We start from the raw sequence: 19,617 nt of genomic DNA on the forward strand, positions 1-19,617 counted from the left end.
ATACAAATGATCTTTGGTAACATGTTGCTTTAAATTCATGCCAATAGTTTTGTTCAGAAATTTTGTTCATTCAGTTTTTTAAGCTACAACACTGCAGAACAGTGAGATAAAAAGCCCGTTGAACTTCCTCAGTGAGTTTAATTTACAGACAACCCCAACCCGTGCATTCATCTATGACTGATAAGCAGAAAAAGGATGTCGAATTTGAGGAAAAAAAAAATACAGACAAAGAGAAAGGTTTTATTGCTAACAAAAATCTATCCAGCTGCTCATAGGAGGAAAATAAAACCGTAGTTGTTTAATATCTGCTTGTATTTAGGCACCAGTAAAAATCTGACAGCTGTTTAACTGTGATTCTTTGGAAATTTGTCTGTTTCTGAGTTTGATTTCAGTGTGAGATTCTTTTCTTCTAGTCTACTGAATAGAAACAGAACAATAGCAGAACAGACAGGACAATAGTGATTAAACTGCTTTACCGTTTGTTCACTTGAACATTTTACTACGCGATGCTACATGTTCGAACGCCTAAACGCTGTAGCTCATTATTTACATGGCAGACAATAGCGTTCACCTGCATCTTTCCAAACCTCCAGTTTATCCCCAAGGGATAAAACCAGACCTAGCTACCTCCTGTCTAGCTATAATTGGCCAGTGCCTGGCCTCAGACATGGGGGATGTACCAAGGGTTTAATTAAAAGAGAGGAACATGTTTTCATCTCGGGTCAGACCGGACTTTCAGGGTTATTTGTGAGATAAACAATAATACCCAATTGTTAAAGGATCAGTGTTATAAGAAGGATATAGAAAAGGATAAAAAAAATTAATATACAGGTTCACTCTGTACTCACAATTTTAACCCTTTTAACCCTATTGCAGAGGTCAGCAACCACTGGGTTAGTACCAGACTGCAAGAGCTTTCATGGAAAAAGTCACATAAGTAAATAAATAAATAAATAATATAAAATTTAATATATATATCTATATCTTTTTCTTCCGCCTGCTCCCATTAGGGGTCGCCACAGCGGATCATCCGTCTCCATACCCCCCCTGTCCTCTACATCTGCCTCTTTCAAACCAACTACCTGCATGTCGTCCCTCACCACATCCATGAACCTCCTCTTGGTCTTCTTCTTTTCCTCCTTCCTGGTGGCATCATCCTCAGCATTCTCCTGCTGATTGATTCGTGATCCGCATATTTGATTTGCCATGTTTTACGCTGAATGCCCTTCCTAACGCAACCCTCCCCATTTATCATATTATATATATATATATATATATATATATATATATATATATATATATATATATATATATATATATATATATATATATATATATATATATATATATTTATTTACATAAAGTTTAATTTTAATTGTTTCTCCATCAATGAACTGAATGTGTGTAACATTATAGATTTCATTTTCCTTTGGAATGAATAAAGTGATTGATAAACTGCATGCCATAATTATGTACAAATTTTTTAATTAATGTGACTATTTTATGTGATAATGTGACCAAAACTGATTCAAATGACCATCCAATAAATAAGGCAAAGCTGCTTCACTTTTCAAACTGACCATTTGTGACTTTAATGGAAAGCTCACGTGTTAATGGAGACTTGTATTACTGCGAAATTGCTTTTTAAATCCTGCAGTGGGAGTTTTGTGAGATGTTCTCAGGATGGCTCACTTCTTTGCGATGTTTCAGGGCAGCTTGTTGTAACGAACAATCAACTGTGACCTTGTGAACTACTACGTCTCAATCACGGTGTGTGTTTTTTAATTCTTGCCTTAATATTAAGTACATCTGCTTTATATCTATTACTTGATTTTTGCAGGTTAACAACCACTTTTGTGCATAAAATTATAAACTCCCAGGTAGCTATGGTATAATTTACATTTACAGTGTTTGGCAGAGGCCCTTATCCAGGGTGACTTACAATTATCTCATTCATACAACTGAGCAGTTAAGGGTTAAGAGCCTTGCTCAAGGGCTCAGAAGTGGCAGATTAGTGGTGGTGGTGGTGGGATTTAAACTCATGACCTTTTGATCAGAACTTAATCAAACTTAATCACTGACCTACCCCCGTTCCCCCCCCTACCATCTTTCAGATTTACGACCGCCCGAACCTCTAAAATGATTCTAAATCTCTAAAAAGCTGAGGAAAGTTGTGCAAAAAACCACCTCCTCAATCTCTTAGCATCGGTCATATACACGACCTCTGAACTGCCATTTGACCTCTAAGAATTGTCCGTCCGTTGAACCCGGATGAGACAAATTAATCAGTTACAGACGCCGTACACTCCCAAACGCATAACTAAATGTTGACTTTCACTGCATCGACAGGATGAACATCTAACAACCACCAGAGATCTATTATCAGCTATAGACCATGATCTCTCTTATTCTTTCCTTTCAATTATTTCCAACAATACGACCATAACTGGCATTGAAATAAATAATAATAAGACGAAGATCTCCCTCACTTTGAGTGAGAGTCTGTGTCTGCTGATTTTCGAGTAAGAGAAGGGGAAGGAAGGACTGAAAGCGAAGGCTGCATGGAGAATTCTTTAACGTGGATGTGCATAACTGCCCGGATACACATGATCCGCTATGAAAGGGCTCCATTGTCCTCTAGATAAAGTATAGACCTTTAAAAGTGTGTGCCTTTGCATTGCTCCAGTCATACTAAACATGCTCTGTCTCGGCATAAGTCTCATATACACACACACACACAACACACACCCAGAGCTGATCTTTGTGTGTGCTGAGGAGCGTGGGAACGTCATGGTACAACCTGATGACAGTAAGTGCTTTACACCGGATTCCACCAAAGTCTCTTGACTATTTCTTTAAACAGAGAGAGACACAGTGTGTGTGTGTGTGTGTGTGTGTGTGTGTGTGTGTGTGTGTGTGTGTGTGTGTGTGTGTGTGTGTGAGTGTGTGAGAGAGAGAGAGAGAGAGAGAGAGAGAGAGAGAGAGAGAGAGAGAGAGACTGCAGAGCATCACAGAAGGAAATGGGAGGAGAGGAGGAGTCATATTTGTCTTGAAGAACAAATGAAGTAAAAGAATCAGTCATCCTATAGATGTCTAACAAGCAAAATGAGCGTTTAAATAAAGAACTAGTTAAACGAATAAACCAGAGATTGATGGCACGTAATGTCGTTGTATATATCTCGGTAGGGACAAAACGTCAACGCAAGGATCGGGATACTTGACAGTTTTGACCTTGTAGGGACGTTTGGCTGACCTGCATGTGTTCCTACCACTACACAACACAAATAATTCACTAGGAAGCCATCCATAGTTATTATAGGTTATTCAGTTCGGAAATACTGATCCAATATGATTTTTGCTTATCAAATATGATGAGGGTGAAGATCAACACTCCAGAAACTGAAACTGAGATTTATAAAATCAAATGAGGCAGTTAAAACAGCGTCCACTCTCCTGCAAAGTCTTTCCACTAGATTATGGAGTGTGGCTGTGTTTATTCCTCTCATTCAACCCCGAGAGCTTCAGTGAGGTCAGGCTCTGATGTTGTAGGTGAGGGAGAAAGTTGGCGTTCCAGTTCATCCTAAAGAAGTTCTGTAGAGTGTTGAGACCAGGACACTCAAGTTCTTCCAGTCCAATCATGGACCATATTTGGGTCTATTAGTTCCAGTGTAGGGAAAACCTTAATACTTAAATAGCTTTAAAATATTAAAAGCAAATTTCCCCAAATTTGTGGCAACAGTTTGGTTGAAGGACCACATTTTGGAGTGATGATCAAAATTTGGTCACAAAATCAATAAGTTTGTTCCTGTAGACAAACATAATCTAAGTACTACACTTTTACAGAAAAAGAAACACTAGATAATTGTTATACTATACGCAATAAAATGGAAGGGAACAAAAAAAAAAGTTTCAATGGATATACTGTAGTTTACTTTTGTGAGGAAAACAGCTCTGATGTATAATACGGTCCAAAAGAAACAGTATGAATCCTCGGCTATATTCATTATTCATTAATAGAATAACCAGTGGGTGTGAGGTGGTCATTTGGCCTGATGTTTATCACCCCGTCACAAACTAGAAGAGCTTTCCAGTACATGTTTATGCATCAGACCCTTTACCCAGGCCATAAATTAAAGCTTGCAGAGTTCTTAAACAAAGCCCGACTCGCTTTCATGTCGATGAGACGGGTTTTAACAGGGCTGTGATCAAAGACAAGCACATACAGGTTGAGGGAGAGGGAGGGAATGGCACAGAAAAAGAGAAGACACACTGGGTTTCAGAGTAGCACAAAAGCCAGTGGTTTCCTGCCTGACTGGAGTTCTAACTCTAATCTACTGTATATGATTACCTGCCCCCCCCCCCCCCCCCACACACACACACACACACACACACACACACAATTGTGCGGCCTTATATGGGTCCTTTTGGTTGTGAGTGCATTGTAAGACAAACCACCTTTTTGTACACTCTTTGTGTGTGTGTGTGTGTGTGTGTGTGTGTGTGTGTGTGTGTGTGTGTGTGTGTGTGTGTGTGTGTGTGTGTGTGTGTGTGTGTGTGATGAAAGTTAGCTCCAGGTAATGTAAGATTTAGTGGGTGTGGGTGATTACTTTGCCACACATGAATGTTGGAAATTCCCTCCGATATACACAGGATTGCCTGGACAGAGATACAGCAATCAGCGGCCTTGGTGTTCGGTGTTTCCAAAACTCCTGACGCCTCGCTTTTCTCCTGGGAAAACACAAATGGCAAGCGAACAGGAGATTAGTAAACATATTAACCACCAGCACAGCAGAAACACAACGTAAGGGAGGCAAACACAACATTTATACTATTAGATGAAAAGTGGGAGGTGAGAAGAGGGGGGGGGGGGTTAAAGGAGAAGAGAAAGAGAAGAAGAAGAAGAAGAAGAAGAAGCGAGAGAGGCAGACATCAGACACGGCCCATGGGCTTTACCAGAGACTCCATAACTGTACAGAGAGTCTTTGCCAGACACAATAGATGTAGATGATTAATACTGAAAACGCAAAATGTACCAAGAACACAAGTCCCATCTAATTTTATATAAACAGGACAAAGAATGAGAGAACAGGAAGACATGCATCTGGTTATTCTACTGTTATAAACTGTATCTATGCCTCTCTCTCTCTCTCTCTCTCTCTCTCTCTCTCTCTCTTTCACTCACTCACTCACACACACACACACACACACACACACACACACACACACACACACACACACACACACACACACACACACACACACACACACACACACACAGAGATCCGGTCTCGCACTCTGCCACACTCATTTAGGGTCGTATCGGTCTCATGTTTCAGTTCCTACAAAACAGTGAGGAGAAAGTGTAGGCGGAAAAACAAACGGCACTGCACTAATGCCCTGCAACCCATCAACTAAACTGAAGACATGAGAAGCGGCTTTGATCAATGGCATAAATGTCAGATCTAATTGAAGCTGCAGAATATAAAGACAAATAATGGTCTGTTTTAACTCAAGTAAAACAAAGCAGGGAAGCTGTGATGTGTCATCAAAACAGCGACGCTTATGGCAAATCTACAGGAAGTGCGGCAATATTAATATGTTTTGACAGACATTACAAAAACGGCAATAACCAAAAACAAATGCTGTGCTTTCTCCAAATTCAGGGGGGGGGAACCTTTATATGACCATATGAACACCCTCGGGCAAATGGTCTTGTCATGTCCCTCTTACCTAAAGGACTTTAAAGGCTCGTTAGAGATAATCAGACCTGCTCTTGAGATGTGCTCAAAACCAGCAGGAGTATCTTAGGAGGTGGGAAAGAAACTAAAAAGTATGATCTGGGAAAGAGCACTTTATTCTCTATTTAAAAAAAAAAAAATAGGATGAGGCCGTTATGTTTATTGTAAAAAAAAAAACACAGCACTTCCAGGTAGATCTCCACTATCACACAGACATCAATCAGGGAGGATGAGTCTGAGACACACAGTCAGCCAGTCACTGCTGCATCATTCCAGGGTGGTGTAACTCATTTAGAGGAAAATCAGACTCATCATGCATACATGAGCTTGAATACCGATACTTCATCACTTACTAAATTTGGCAAAACCCCTTTTCCAGAGCCATTTACGATTATCTCATTTATACAACTGAGCAGTTCAGGGGGAATTTGCAAATTGGTGGTGCAGGGATTTGCAACATCTTAACCACCGAGCTACAGCTTTCCTTCTCCATTACCGTTACGATGTTGACTTAGAGACGAAAATCCAAAATATGTCACAATACAATATGTTACGATAAAGTAAATGGTGGCGAGTCAATAAAATAGTTACACTATATAGAAGCTTGTATTTAAATGCTGAATAAGTGTTACGATGTGCGCATTAAACCCGTCAAACATCCGAAATCCACCAAGAGTGACACATGAAAGTGATCATAGTGATCATAGACAATTATAAACCAATATCCTGACAATTATATACAGGAAGTCCCCGACTTACAGTGGCGATGCGTTACAATTAACCCACTTCAAAATATGGTAAGTCGAGTCTATTTAGGAATCTTAAAGAATAGTGATCGATTTGGGGGTCGTATACTGTAATTTGTTAACAAATTACAGTATAACACGCACTAGCATGAAGCAGGAACAAGCACTAGAACGCGAGTGGAAGGCAGAGCCAGACGTGCTGTTTTTAGTGTCTGGCGACGCAAAAAAAAAAATGAAAGAAAGAAAAGCTAAAATTGGGCTTTAAGGCACTAAAAACACTGAAAACAACTCTGTCAACTGCTGCAGAAACTAAGACATGTCCTGGCAGTGTCCAAAGTCCAAAGAAATATTTAAATTGCGCGTGAAAAGGTAATAAAATCGCATTTAGCATGTAGTAGAAACAAGAAAGCAAAAACAAAAAACAAAGTACAACTCAATAATTCCTGAAACTGAAGACCGGATTTGACTTCATTCTCCTGCAGTTATCAGGAAGCAATAATCCATAAACACATTTCATTTAAAATATTCACTCTGAAAACCAAAAGAAACAAATTAAAATACTGAGGCGTTTTTTTTTTTTTTTTGACTTTTCAGTTGCATCTGCAGTGATCAGGTCCCCTGGTGGTCTAGTGGGTAAGATGCAGCGCTCCCACCGCTGCGACCCGGGTTCGATTCCCGGTCAGGGAACCATCCCCAGCCACTCTTAGTGCCGGTCCCAAGCCCGGATAAATTGGGGAGGGTTGCGTTAGGAAGGGCATCCAGCATAAAACATGTGCCAAATCAAACGTGCGGAGGATCCGCTGTGGCGACCCCTAACGGGAGAAGCCGAAAAGAAAGTTTTAGAAAGTTGCATCTGCAGTGATCGTTGGTGTGTGTTCATCAATGTGCAGTCATGAGTGTAAAAACCACAATGTGCAGAAATGACTCCAGGGCAGCTCCAGAAATGCCAAATATCTCACAGCCAATAGTGAAGACCACCAGGGGTCATTTAAACACACACACACACACACACACACACACACCTTTACAATTATGCTGTAGAATGTATTTTTGCACTTCCACTGTATTTATATTTAATAAAATAAAAAAAAAAAATACACAGAATAAAATCCCATTGGCAAAAAGAAGTGACAGAAAATTAAACAGTAAAAAAAAGGACTGGAGAAAGTGTGTGCATGGGTGTATACAACTGACCCCAGGTGCTCTTCTCTACAGGCTGGAAGATACTCGGCATTCTTGAATCGGCACTAAACAGGGCTAATACTCACTTATGATACCCTTCTTCTCACAGACCCCATGGCACTCACACCGCTCTGCACACAAGTGTGTGTGCTCATGATCATGTTGTTCTAGTCTCATTGTCCTGGATTGCATCATCCTGGATATTCATACAGTACCCCATATCCCATATCTATATCCTAAGCAGATATAATAGAAGTGTCAAACAGAAATTTAGACACTGGGGTTTGTCACGTAAGACAGAAATTTTTCCCCTCACACCCATTTTATATACGCACTCGTTCACAACAGCTGAGAAAGAAAGGAAAAAAAATGTGTGTTTCATTTAAAGTACAAAGTTAATGTTTACCACTCAATAAACAAACAAGCAAAACACACACACGCAATCTGGTAGACAGATGTACCTTTACATGTACAAAATTTAGTTGCTCAGGAAAATCTAGGTACACACACACACACACACACACACACTGTATTGGTTTTTCTACCTGCTTGTGTGTCACTGTATATTAACAATGCTTCACCTGACTAAATCAATGGCCATCCCACACAAATCTTATGAATGGATCAGAGGCAAAAGAGAATAAGATCGTCGCACACACCCACTTTTACAAAGCGTGAAAATAAAAGAGCCGATGGGGGTGGAAGGCCCTAAACACACACACACACACACACACACACACACACACACACACACACACACACACACACACACACACACACACACACACACACACACACATAACCATAGAATATATTTCCTTACAGAAAAAGCATCAGACAATAGTCAAAAACCCAGATTACACACTATACTTACAAGGAGGCTAATTTGGAGTAGAATGGCATGTACACACACACACACACACACACACACACACACACACACACACACACACACACACACACACACACACACACACACACACACACACACACACACACACACACACACACACACACACACACACACACACAATACAGAGCATGTAGGTGAGATTGTACTAAAGAAGAGCAGCATGTTTACTTCCTCTTGTGAAGGTGCAGAGACACAGGCGGAGGTGTTAATGACAGCTGCTTGCTCCCACATGAGAAGCTCTGGAGAGGATGTGCTTCGGTTATTCACACCTGTCAACCCCCCTCTATTTCTCTGTGCTTTCATCTCTCCATCTAAATATTGACTCATTCTTTTGCAGCTTTGCCCGAGAAAAATAGACAAACACAAATCTATCGCTCTTCATTTCACAAACGAGTTGGGTAAAAGCTTCTCAGTGGAGTTGGGCATTCTGGCTGCTTGTACTCGGACGCGCCGACAGGTTCCTTGTCTACTAGAGTGTTTAGAAACGCATGCCTAAGGATGTACATGCAAAGTCAGCCTGCATATGTAGACACTAAAAAAGAGACCCGTCTTTGATTGTGCAGCTAGACGGAGCATAGCCAGGAGAGTGCAGGTCTGTGGAAAGTGGGCTTGTTGTGCTCCAGCTCCTGCAGAGTGATGAATGTGTTTGTTCCTCACTACTTCATGTCTGCTTCTCGCAACTTAAAGGTCATGTGCTCTTTCAAGCCGTGTTGCCAGGACCCATACTCTCAGTCATGCACATTACCTAATCATCTGTCTTCTTCACACATCGGCTATAGCGCGTGTGAAGCGTAAAGCCTAGTGCAACCTACACGCTACCGCTCGTGCAAAGGGGCTCAGCGAGCGATCGCCGAGCCTTCGGATAGTTTCATGTGCATGTCTGATTTTCTTGCCAGTGAAGCGTGTAGTACGAAGCCCTCTGCAGCCAGGTGCAAGCACTGAGCTGAACAACAGCCAACCAGAGTCCAAGAGTTCTCGCACGCCAGATCCTAGAATTCACTGAAGTGTCCGTTTCATCGCACGCTGCCAAGACCTGCCACTGTTTACTTATGAACTTATGAGTAACTTTGAACGTGAAAAATCAAGTCTCATCATGTTGCACTGTTTAATTCCACAAAATTACAGATACAAAATAAAATGTCAGAAAGATATAACAAACCGTTACCTTTAAGACGTTGAAGGTTGTGGCCAGAAAAGAGGAGAATTTTATATATAAGTTATATAAGTTATATATAAGAAGAAAAAAAAAAATCCTACTTCAGCCAAGATGTTCCTAGTTTGTATAGAATGTTAGGAGAAAAATGTTCAAACTGGAGGAGAAAAGAAGCACTTGATAACAAAACTGGCAGGTTATTATACTAACTAATTCTTTTTTTAAATAAATGTCAAAGGCATTACTGCAAAATTATGAACAAAAACATTGTAAATTGAAGGCTTCTCTCTCACACACACACACACACACACACACACACACACACACACACACACACACACACACACACACACACACACACTTACTCGCACTCCTAAACAAAATCTCACGCTCCCTCTAGAACAGCGTCATCCATCAGCTGCTGCCATTTTGGCTACAGTGAACCACTCATCTCAACACTGTTACTTAAAGGTCGGGGGTCAAAGGACACCAACATCAACTTCACACATACACACAGATGCACTTACTTTAACTGTAATGACAGAAAAGACACCGGTGACTAATGAATCCTCTAATGAGATGCTGCAGTTTAATAAAGACCAGAAAGGTACCTTGAATAGAACACAGAGAGAGAGAGAGAGAGAGAGAGAGAGAGAGAGAGAGAGAGAGAGAGAGAGAGAGAGAGAGAGAGAGAGAGAGAGAGAGAGAGAGAGAGAGAGAGACTGGCAGTTCCGGTTGAGAGGAAATCCTTTAGGAAAAACACTGTGCTACTCGCGACCCAAACGGCACCTCCACTTCCCTGATTAAGACCGCAGGGATTCCCCCGCCATCTGTGCTTTAATGGTGTTCCCCGCGTGTACTCAGGGGGAGAGGTAAACCCTACGGGAGAGGGGGAATGACTGAAGAAATGACAAATGACTTTTCTAACGCTAGGGTTCCATCAAACGTTAAGATGATCTTTATAAGGAGAAATGAGGAGTAGTATTGGGTGGAGGGTAGAAGGGCTTTCCTCATTTAAAATACAATAGCCTGTCTGCCTACTCCCATCACCCTTCCTGAAGAGAAGGACAAATGAGACAATCTGGAACGCTCCAGCACCCCGTCACTACCAAACCCCCCACTCTCTTATATACACACACACACACACACACACACACACACACACACACACACACACACACACACACACACACACACACACACACACACACACACACACACACACACACACACACACTCTTTATACTGTACATACACAACCAATGTGAACTCTTTACACCTTTTGTGCATGTACTGCACATAGCACATGCTCAGATGAGCACACTAATACATTCACCTTCTAAACACAAAGAACGGCAAACGGGCCACTCTGTAATTCATTATCCAACCCGCCCATCCCCGTAACGACACCCGAACTCGTTCGTCTGCCCGACCAATAACTGTGCAACAATACACCATGAATCCTCTGATATCATATATAAGCTGACACAAGCATTAACACACGCCTCATATTTGCCCTGCCTCAATTACCACCAAAGATTATTGACCCACTGACACAAATATCAATATCTGCATGGCCACTGGTTTGCGTTTGCTAAAGTTATCTCAGGGCGTCCACACCGTTCTAATGTTTGCCCAAAAAAAAAAAAAAAAAAAAAAAAAGCACCTTTATCCAACCGCCTCGTTCTCCAATCTGACCCCTACTCCAGTCCACACGGCGAGTCATCCATCTCTATCAATCTATCTATTCTATTTATTTTATCTCCACATGCTCACTTATCTCATTTAATACATCAAACCCACTACCCCTTTCGCCTTTAATAAAAAACTGGACTGCTTTTTTCCCACCCAATCACCAGGCTGAAGTTAATGGTCTAATCAGATGCTCCCAGGAACACATGTAATTGAAGGGGCCCGTGCAGTCAGAATCCTGAGGTGAGAAGACGGCTCCCGATTCGTCAGCTCGGCTTTGATCCCGTCAGGGTCGAGAGGTTGAGGGGGAGCAGCCAGACGCTTCCCTAATCCTCTGGGAGATGGATCTGTCACGCGTGCACAACCTAACATAAACACAAACACACCTGACAGCATCGCCGAACACATCAGACCCGTGTCTGTTAGTGGATTTAACAACACAGCCTGCATCAGCCCTGCATCAGCCCTGCATTCTAAACAAAGACGAATCTAGAGCAAGACAAAAGCATATACAGAATAAAATCAAGACACAAGAACAAAAGAGAGCAACTACAAAAAAACTAAACAAAACAAATAACTAATAAATGTGAAATGCTTTTCCATTCCATGTTGTTGATGGCCTGAAAATCTGAACATCAGCCCTAACAACTGTGTTGATCTTAGCATTGAGAAACATGTCAGAACGTTCATCCAACATTACACTATAGATATACTAGAACGTTCAGAGAACATACAGGTTCCTAGGTGAAGGTTTTCTATGTTCTTCTGTTCTCCAATTTGAAAAAAACTGGTGAATATGTGTGTGTGTGTGTGTGCGTGTGCGTGTGTGTGTGCACATGTTGTCAATGGTGCCCTGCCTCATTTCATGGTGGTCCAACTCTGTTCTGCTTGGTGTGTGGGGGAAAAGCTATCAAACGGTGTCATTCTATATACTGTTTTAGACTACAGTGTCTTTTGTACAATTTTGGGTTGGTGGTGTACTGTGGGATTTTTTTTAATGTAAAAAATATTCTGTGCCTCAAAAGACTGTAAAACACTGAGATAGATAGATAGATAGATAGATAGATAGATAGATAGATAGATAGATAGATAGATAGATAGATAGATAGATAGATAGACGGACGGACGGACGGACGGACGGACGGACGGACGGACGGACGGACGGACGGACGGACGGACGGACGGACGGACGGACGGACAGCATAGCTGATGTCCCAGGTTGTAATGATATAATATGAAGTGTACAGAGGGTCAATTTGAAATAAATCTTGTGTGATATAAGCAAATAAACTATATAACTGTCTTTTTTTTATTTTTATAAAGACATTATAACTTAGAGACCCAGTGCTTATTCACCTGACAGTTTTCTGACCCATGCTGCCACTTCTTTGTTATTACAATTGGAGAATTATGACGTTTATTCTCATCATCTATCAACAGTTAAATAGAACAGCATTAAATACTGTACGTGCAAATACTTTCTTTATACACGTCTTATAATAGCTCAGGTATTCACACACACACACACACACACACACACACAGTGCTTGAGAGTCTGCTACAAAATACACCTGCATGTGAATCAAACAGAATGAATGAATGAATTAAACACAACTGTGTGTGTGTGTGTTTGTATAAATGCTCTTTGAACTCATTATAATTCAGGACAATGACTGTGATACCAGACATCAAAGTAATAAAAAAAAGAGGGAGTGAAAGAAAGATCGGGGTGACATCGCAACGAACATGGTACATTAGACATAAGACGACAAGGAGAAACTGTTTTCCTGTCAGATTATCTCTCTCTCTCTCTCTCTCTCTCTCTCTCTCTCTCTCTCTCTCTCTCTCTCTCTCTCTCACTTTCTCTCTACAACTCTGAAAACCCCACACGTCTATTATTCTGTCTCTCTTTCTCTCCATTTGCACAGATCGGACAGTATCCAGGCCACGTCCAACTGAAAGGAAGCACAGGACAAGAGGATGATAGATGAGCTGATTCGATTACTCACGTCTGCTTATTCCAATAACAGTCATCCTTCTCCCGCGAGGTCACCTTGGATTTACGGATGAAAATAAAAAAGCAGACAGGACGACGGGGACGAAAAGCGGAACCATGAGAAAAGGGTAACGGGAATAGAGAACGACAGTCACAGAAGGAGAGGTGTGGCCCGTGGAACAACAAGTGTGAGGTGAAGGAGAAAAGAATCCTGTTCTCTCGCTGGGGTTCGGCACATGTACATGCATGCTTGGCAGAGTCAATAACTGCCGAGCTTTGATTCCACTGATTATACAAGAAACTAATTTGATTAAGGAAGCAGCTACTCGCACACCCTTTTTAACCCACTGTGTGTGTGTGTGTGTGTGTGTGTGTGGAAGGTGTGTCTGTATGTAGACAAATCTCCTGTACATCTACTTACATTGTCTGCATATATATACACACACAATGGACAAAAGTATTGGGACACCTGACTTTTCCAGTCACATGTCCTTCTTCAAATGTTGGAGGCACACAATTGTGTTTTTGGATGCGGTAGCATTCAATTTTCCCTTCACTTGAAATAGAAGACCCAAACCTGTTCCCACATGGAAGCCTGTTCCCCCTGTGCACAAAGCAAAGCTCCATTAAGATATGGTTTACATGGGTTGGAATGGAAGGTCTTGAGTGGCCTTCTACAGAGCTTTAATCTGAACCTTATTGAACATGAATGAAATGGACTGCTGATTGCACCCTCACCCTACACCAGTACATGACTTTAGCTTGTTGCTGAATGAGCACAAATTTCCACAAGCACACTATAGATATCTCCTGGAACATGTTCCCAAAAGGGTTGAGGTGAAAAGCCCATATGAAACTAATGGCCAGGTGTCTACAAACGTTTGTCAAAAAAAAAAAAAAAAAAAAAAAAAAAAAAAAAAAGGCCGTACCAGAAAATACATGCTGTTGAAATTGTATTGCAAAAATCAGATATTGTGATTAGATTTTCTGACATTATCATCTACCTGTGGGTGATGGCATCGTTTAACATGCCGCACAGCCGTGTATAGAGGTAAAGTGCACTGGATGTGGGTACTGGTGATCACATTACAGCCTGTCACATTTCTCTGAAGTGTTGATTAACGGATTAAGGAGGACAGACTTCCTCTTCCGCAGATAAAAATTTATTTATATCCCACAGTACAGATTTATATCCCAAAGTACAAACACACAGACACACACTATTCACTCTGTGGTCCCTGATCACTGCGTAATTTAATGCCTGTCTGCTGAAGCTAATCTCTACTGTGTAAGTTTTGCGGTGCACAAAGAAGATAGGTGGGTGAGTGCAGCAATATATTTTGATGAACAAATGTGTGCGTGTGGGTGCGCGCTCATGTTTTTGTTCGAGTGAGAGCAGCTGAGTAAACACACAGACACAAGGCAAATGGACTGGCCTCAATTTACAGAAACCTCCTGATATACAGTAACTCCTGTACAAATCAGCACAGTCGAAGTCACGTACCTTTTAGATTCATGCGCACAAACACTGGCATCGGTGGAAAAGCTGTGTGGTCAAAAATAGTGTTCTGTCTATAATGTCTCTGCATCCCTCTAACATTTGAAGTGAACGAAATGTCTGAACACACAAATATTACAGCGCTCGACGGAGATACGTTACGACGACCCCATCGTAAGCCAAAGATATCGTCTTTCCTGCTTCATGCTGATTTATAATTTTTCATTTTCTGCTCAAAACTGATGACTTGCCGCTTCTTTTTTTTACCACTGCCAGCAGGAGACATACTTGGGCGCTTTTATCACTAAAATTGCTGTTTGAAACCGAAAAACACACACTGGGACAATTTGACTGCATCGAGCGCCAGCGAGAGTGGGGCATCTCACAGGGCGAGAGATACGCTCATACCCAGCTGCGTGTCCAACGTATCGTACGTGACCGAAATTAATATTTGTATGATTATGTCGTATCGCTATCGTCGTCGTAAGATCGGTAAAAATCGTAATTCGAGCCGCTGTAACTCTGGGACCGTCTGTATCTGGCGCACTTAGTTACTCTCACCTTCATAATCAGAACTAGAGCTGGTCAGTTTCGTGGCTCAGGGTCACACTTCTGTTTTAACTGAACAGGAGCTGACTGATCTGCCTAAACACGACAAGAATAAATAAAGCACATGGGTGTGATAAATTCATAAAAAAGATTCAAGTAGCAGTAAAAACACAGGAACAAGGCAATCAGATTGGAGAAAAGTATGTGTGTGTGTGTGTGTGTGTGTGTGTGTGTGTGTGTGTGTGTGTGTGTGTGTGTGTGTGTGTGTGTGTGTGTGTGTGTAATGTTTTATAGGCATGAGAAGAGAGAAAAATTGCAATAAGGCAAAAAGAGACAGCAGCAGTTTTCATAACCACGGTCAGTAAGAAAGGCACAGAAGCTCAGGCCTAGATTAAAGCATGATGATGGCACAGAAGAGGGGGGAGGAGGAGAAAAGCAAACCAAAGGAACAGAAATATGAAAACAAATGGACAAATGCTACTGTTGGAAGACCGCCCCGTGCCCTCGCTGCAGGATAAATGAAAGGAGACCTTAACACTAGGAACAGCTGAAAAAGTGCAGGGTTGAGGTTTCGGAAATGCATTTGTCATAAGTGTCGTGTTAAGGCACACGGCCAGTGGGCTTGTGTGCGACTCTGTGGTGTGTAGGTGCGCATCAGTGTGCACGTGTCTCTTAAGAATGTGTGCTGGTGTGCAGATAGCTCAAAGACGGAGACCAGTTTCAGACTAAAATGACAACGTTTGAGAAGGAAAAATATTTTGAAGCCGACCGGAATGTGCTTTCAAGAAGTCTGATATGTTTCAGGAACTGAAATCTTCAACACAAAAACATCTGCATTCCTTTTCAAACCTCGGTGCGATGTAATAACAATGAAGAAAACAACGCAACACAAAACAAAAGGGTCAGATGTGAACCTGCCTCTGCTGCTCTCAGTTCTCTTTCGGCTGCCTTGTGATCAGGTGCTAGGCGTATCTGCGTATCTGAACCTGTCTAAATGACACAGAAGCTAAAGAATGACTCGCTTACAAATGTTCACGTCCATACGTTTTAACCGCGCTAGCTCCGGTTGCAAAAACGCGACACTGTTAGCGATTTAGGCCCTCAAAGTTATAAAGGTTACCAGTCACTTTCACAATCTGCACATCATCGTGTCGTTACGTGTTTTTACCCGAACACCGGAAAACCGTTGCGAAATCTGACATGGTGTTTTAGACTTCATCCTTTATGCAGGTAAAACCCCTGAAATCAAGCTTTAAAAATCTGAATAAAGCCAGTTTAGTTACGCTTTAGGCTTTGTGCTTCTTATTAACAGTCATAGGGATAATAACATGTCGGGAATTTGACCTTGAATAACCTCGCAGCTCAGAGCTGTTGCGAGACAAGGTGCAAAGTATGTTCCCTCCCAGTAATTCCTTCTCTGTTACTCATTGTGTTTGCACAGGTGGGATTAGGAAAAATGAGAGTCTTGGATAAAGTTTGTAAAAAAAATTAAAAAAAATAAAGAGATACAAGCTTTTAAAATATATAAGATTTTCTCCATAGTGTGGACCGATGTGCCAAAAACAAAGGTAAAGGAGCAAATGGTGACAAAACAGATTCAAGAATGCTTCCCATTTTAGGGTTCCCAATTTTATACCCAGGAGAGCACACATGAAGTGAACACAACAATGTAAAAAGTCTTCTTAGCTTTTTCATATCACACAAGATGAGCTATTTTTTTATTCGAATCCCACCCATTCCCGAAGTAAGTTCCTCCAACAGTTATTTTGTCCTTCTACATAAAAACTGATGTCTGGCAGCTCACACAGGTACCTCCAGACATGTTAATAAATGCTACAAGAGTTAAGCCTGGCAGAAAAACCTCCCAGATAAAGGACATCTGGGAGCACAGCTGAGCCACCATATCATCCACAAAAGAATTCTTAAGTATGTTAATATTGGACCCAAATTTATTATCACGTATCTTCTTCTTATTGTTATTATTATTTCTGCTTCTCCCATTAGGGGTCACCACAGTGGATCATCCGTCTCCATACCCCTCTGTCCTCTACATCTGCCTCTTTTAAACCAACTACCTGCATGTCTTCCCTCACCACATCCATAAACCTCCTCCTTAGTCTTCCTCTTTTCCTCCTTCCTAACGTCTCCATCCTCAGATTTCTCCTACCGATATACCCCATGTCCCTACTCTGCACATGTCCAAACCATCTCAATCTCGCTTCCCTCACCGTGCCTCCAAAACGTCCTTCATGCGCTGTCCCTCTAACAAACTCATTTCTAATCCTGTCCATCGTCATCACTCCCAACGAAAACCTCAACATCTTCAGCTCTGCTACCTCCAGCTCCATCTCCTGTCTTTTACTCAATGCCACCGTGTCTAAACCATACAACATCACAGGTCTCACCACAGTCCTATAAACTTTCCTTTTCACTAACGAGCTCTGAAATGAAGTTAAAAGAGAGAAACCAGAAATCCATTTTTGGTAAGAAAGTAACAGTTAGTTAGTTGAAGACGCTTGATGGTGTATACGGTCATTGGGAAAGAGGGATGTATAAAAGAGATACTAAAAGCGTGAAAAACAATGTCAGAGTACTGAGTCATTCCTGTCCTCTCCCAATACCTCCTCCCTACAGAGAGCACGGTCTAACACCTATCTCTCTTTCCGTCTCCTATTCTCTCCTAAATGAACCTGTTCTTTCTTGTCCAGAAAGTAAAAAATCCCCTCTGGTAGCATTCAGCCAGTGTAGAGTACAGCCTGGGGGAACATTTAGGGCCATCAGAGGCTATAAAGCTCAATCATGTAATAGCGGGCGTGACTGGACGCACACACAGTAGCAGCCATGTTCTCTTTTGGCAGTGGGTGATGAAGCCTGGATTATGTCACAACCCTTAATGAATGCCTGGTTGTACTTCAGCGTTGCACCATTTCTGTGCGAATAAAAGAGGCTGGAAGAAAAACAGTAACCAACCCCTGTACAAGCAAAAAATTCAACTGAAACATACAAAACCATTTCAGAAAAACTACAGGTACAAAATTTCAAGTTGAGAACCTTTTCCTTTTTTTCTTACAACTTGAATGCAGCTTAATGCTCACAATGTCACGCAACACACCCCATCCCATGCCACTTCGTCCCCTTCTGGCTTGGTGATCTGGTTCTTTTTTTGCTACAGACCTTGAACACGAAACCCATCCAAAAAACCTTGAACCCTCAAAGCAATCAAAACCAAGACGCTGACTAAATAAAAATAAATAAATATATAAATAAAATCCGAAATCTTAAAACAAAAAACAACCGTCTGACCAAAACAGTTTGGAAATACTAGCTCTCGAAGCTCACTTACTTAAAAAAAAAAAAAAAAAGGACACTCGAAGGAAGTGCTTGTTACTGCTTGTCTGGTGTTCTTGGTTTACATCTACAACTATAATCCGATTATTATCTTGAATCTTACAGTAGAGAAACCTTAACAGGTGCCAGCATTTCCCTTGTTTGTTTTTTTTTGCACACTCATACCTCCACAAAGAGGAATAATCTTTTTCAGCTGACGGAAAAAAAAGAAAAGAAAGAATTGAAAGTAGCTTGGTATTGCTTCATTGCATTTGAAATGAAAATCTGATGACCAAAGTCAGCATGGTCGGCTTTCTGCTTATCTTTAAGCTTGTATTTATGTGCAAGCAGACATTAACAAATAGCATTTAAAACCATAAAAACAAACAAACAAGAACAACACGTGCTGTCGTCAGGTCGCGAAACAAATCCCTGAAAGCTACGGCGTCTAGTTAAGTCATGCCAGTGTTTGAAAAGCCACAGTGAGCTATACTTATCCTATGAAGAAAACTCTTGGTTTTGTTGGTTCTCTCTCTCTCTCTCTCTCTCTCTCTCTCTCTCTCTCTCTCTCTCTCTCTCTCTCTCTCTCTCTCTCTCTCTCACACACACACACACACACACACACACACACGCACGCGCACGAGCGCACGCACACACGCACGCACGCACGCACACACATATGCTGCCACTCTGTGTTTAACTTTAACTCAAATATCCTGTGTGTATGGACACCCAGGCCAAACCTCTCGGCATGTTGCAGCTCCTACTGATACCAATTTAATTGCTTCCTTATTGCACTCGCACACTCTTATTAGAGAAAATA

At 41.5% G+C, this 19,617-nt stretch overlaps 1 protein-coding gene across 6 annotated transcripts in view; it reads right to left on the bottom strand.

The window, feature by feature from the left end:
• Positions 1–19,617, bottom strand: part of plxnb1b (plexin b1b) — a 67,176-nt gene that overhangs the window by 29,291 nt on the left and 18,268 nt on the right. For all 6 annotated transcript variants that reach the window (XR_014531265.1, XM_083527762.1, XM_083527759.1 and 3 more), the window contains one exon: positions 4,608–4,728. The gene's annotated coding sequence lies outside the window, so the exon portion shown is untranslated. The remainder of the gene's footprint in view (positions 1–4,607; positions 4,729–19,617) is intronic.

This window comes from Silurus aristotelis (genome assembly GCF_946808225.1).
Source record: "Silurus aristotelis genome assembly, chromosome: 2".
Classification (NCBI taxonomy): Eukaryota; Metazoa; Chordata; class Actinopteri; order Siluriformes; family Siluridae; genus Silurus; species Silurus aristotelis.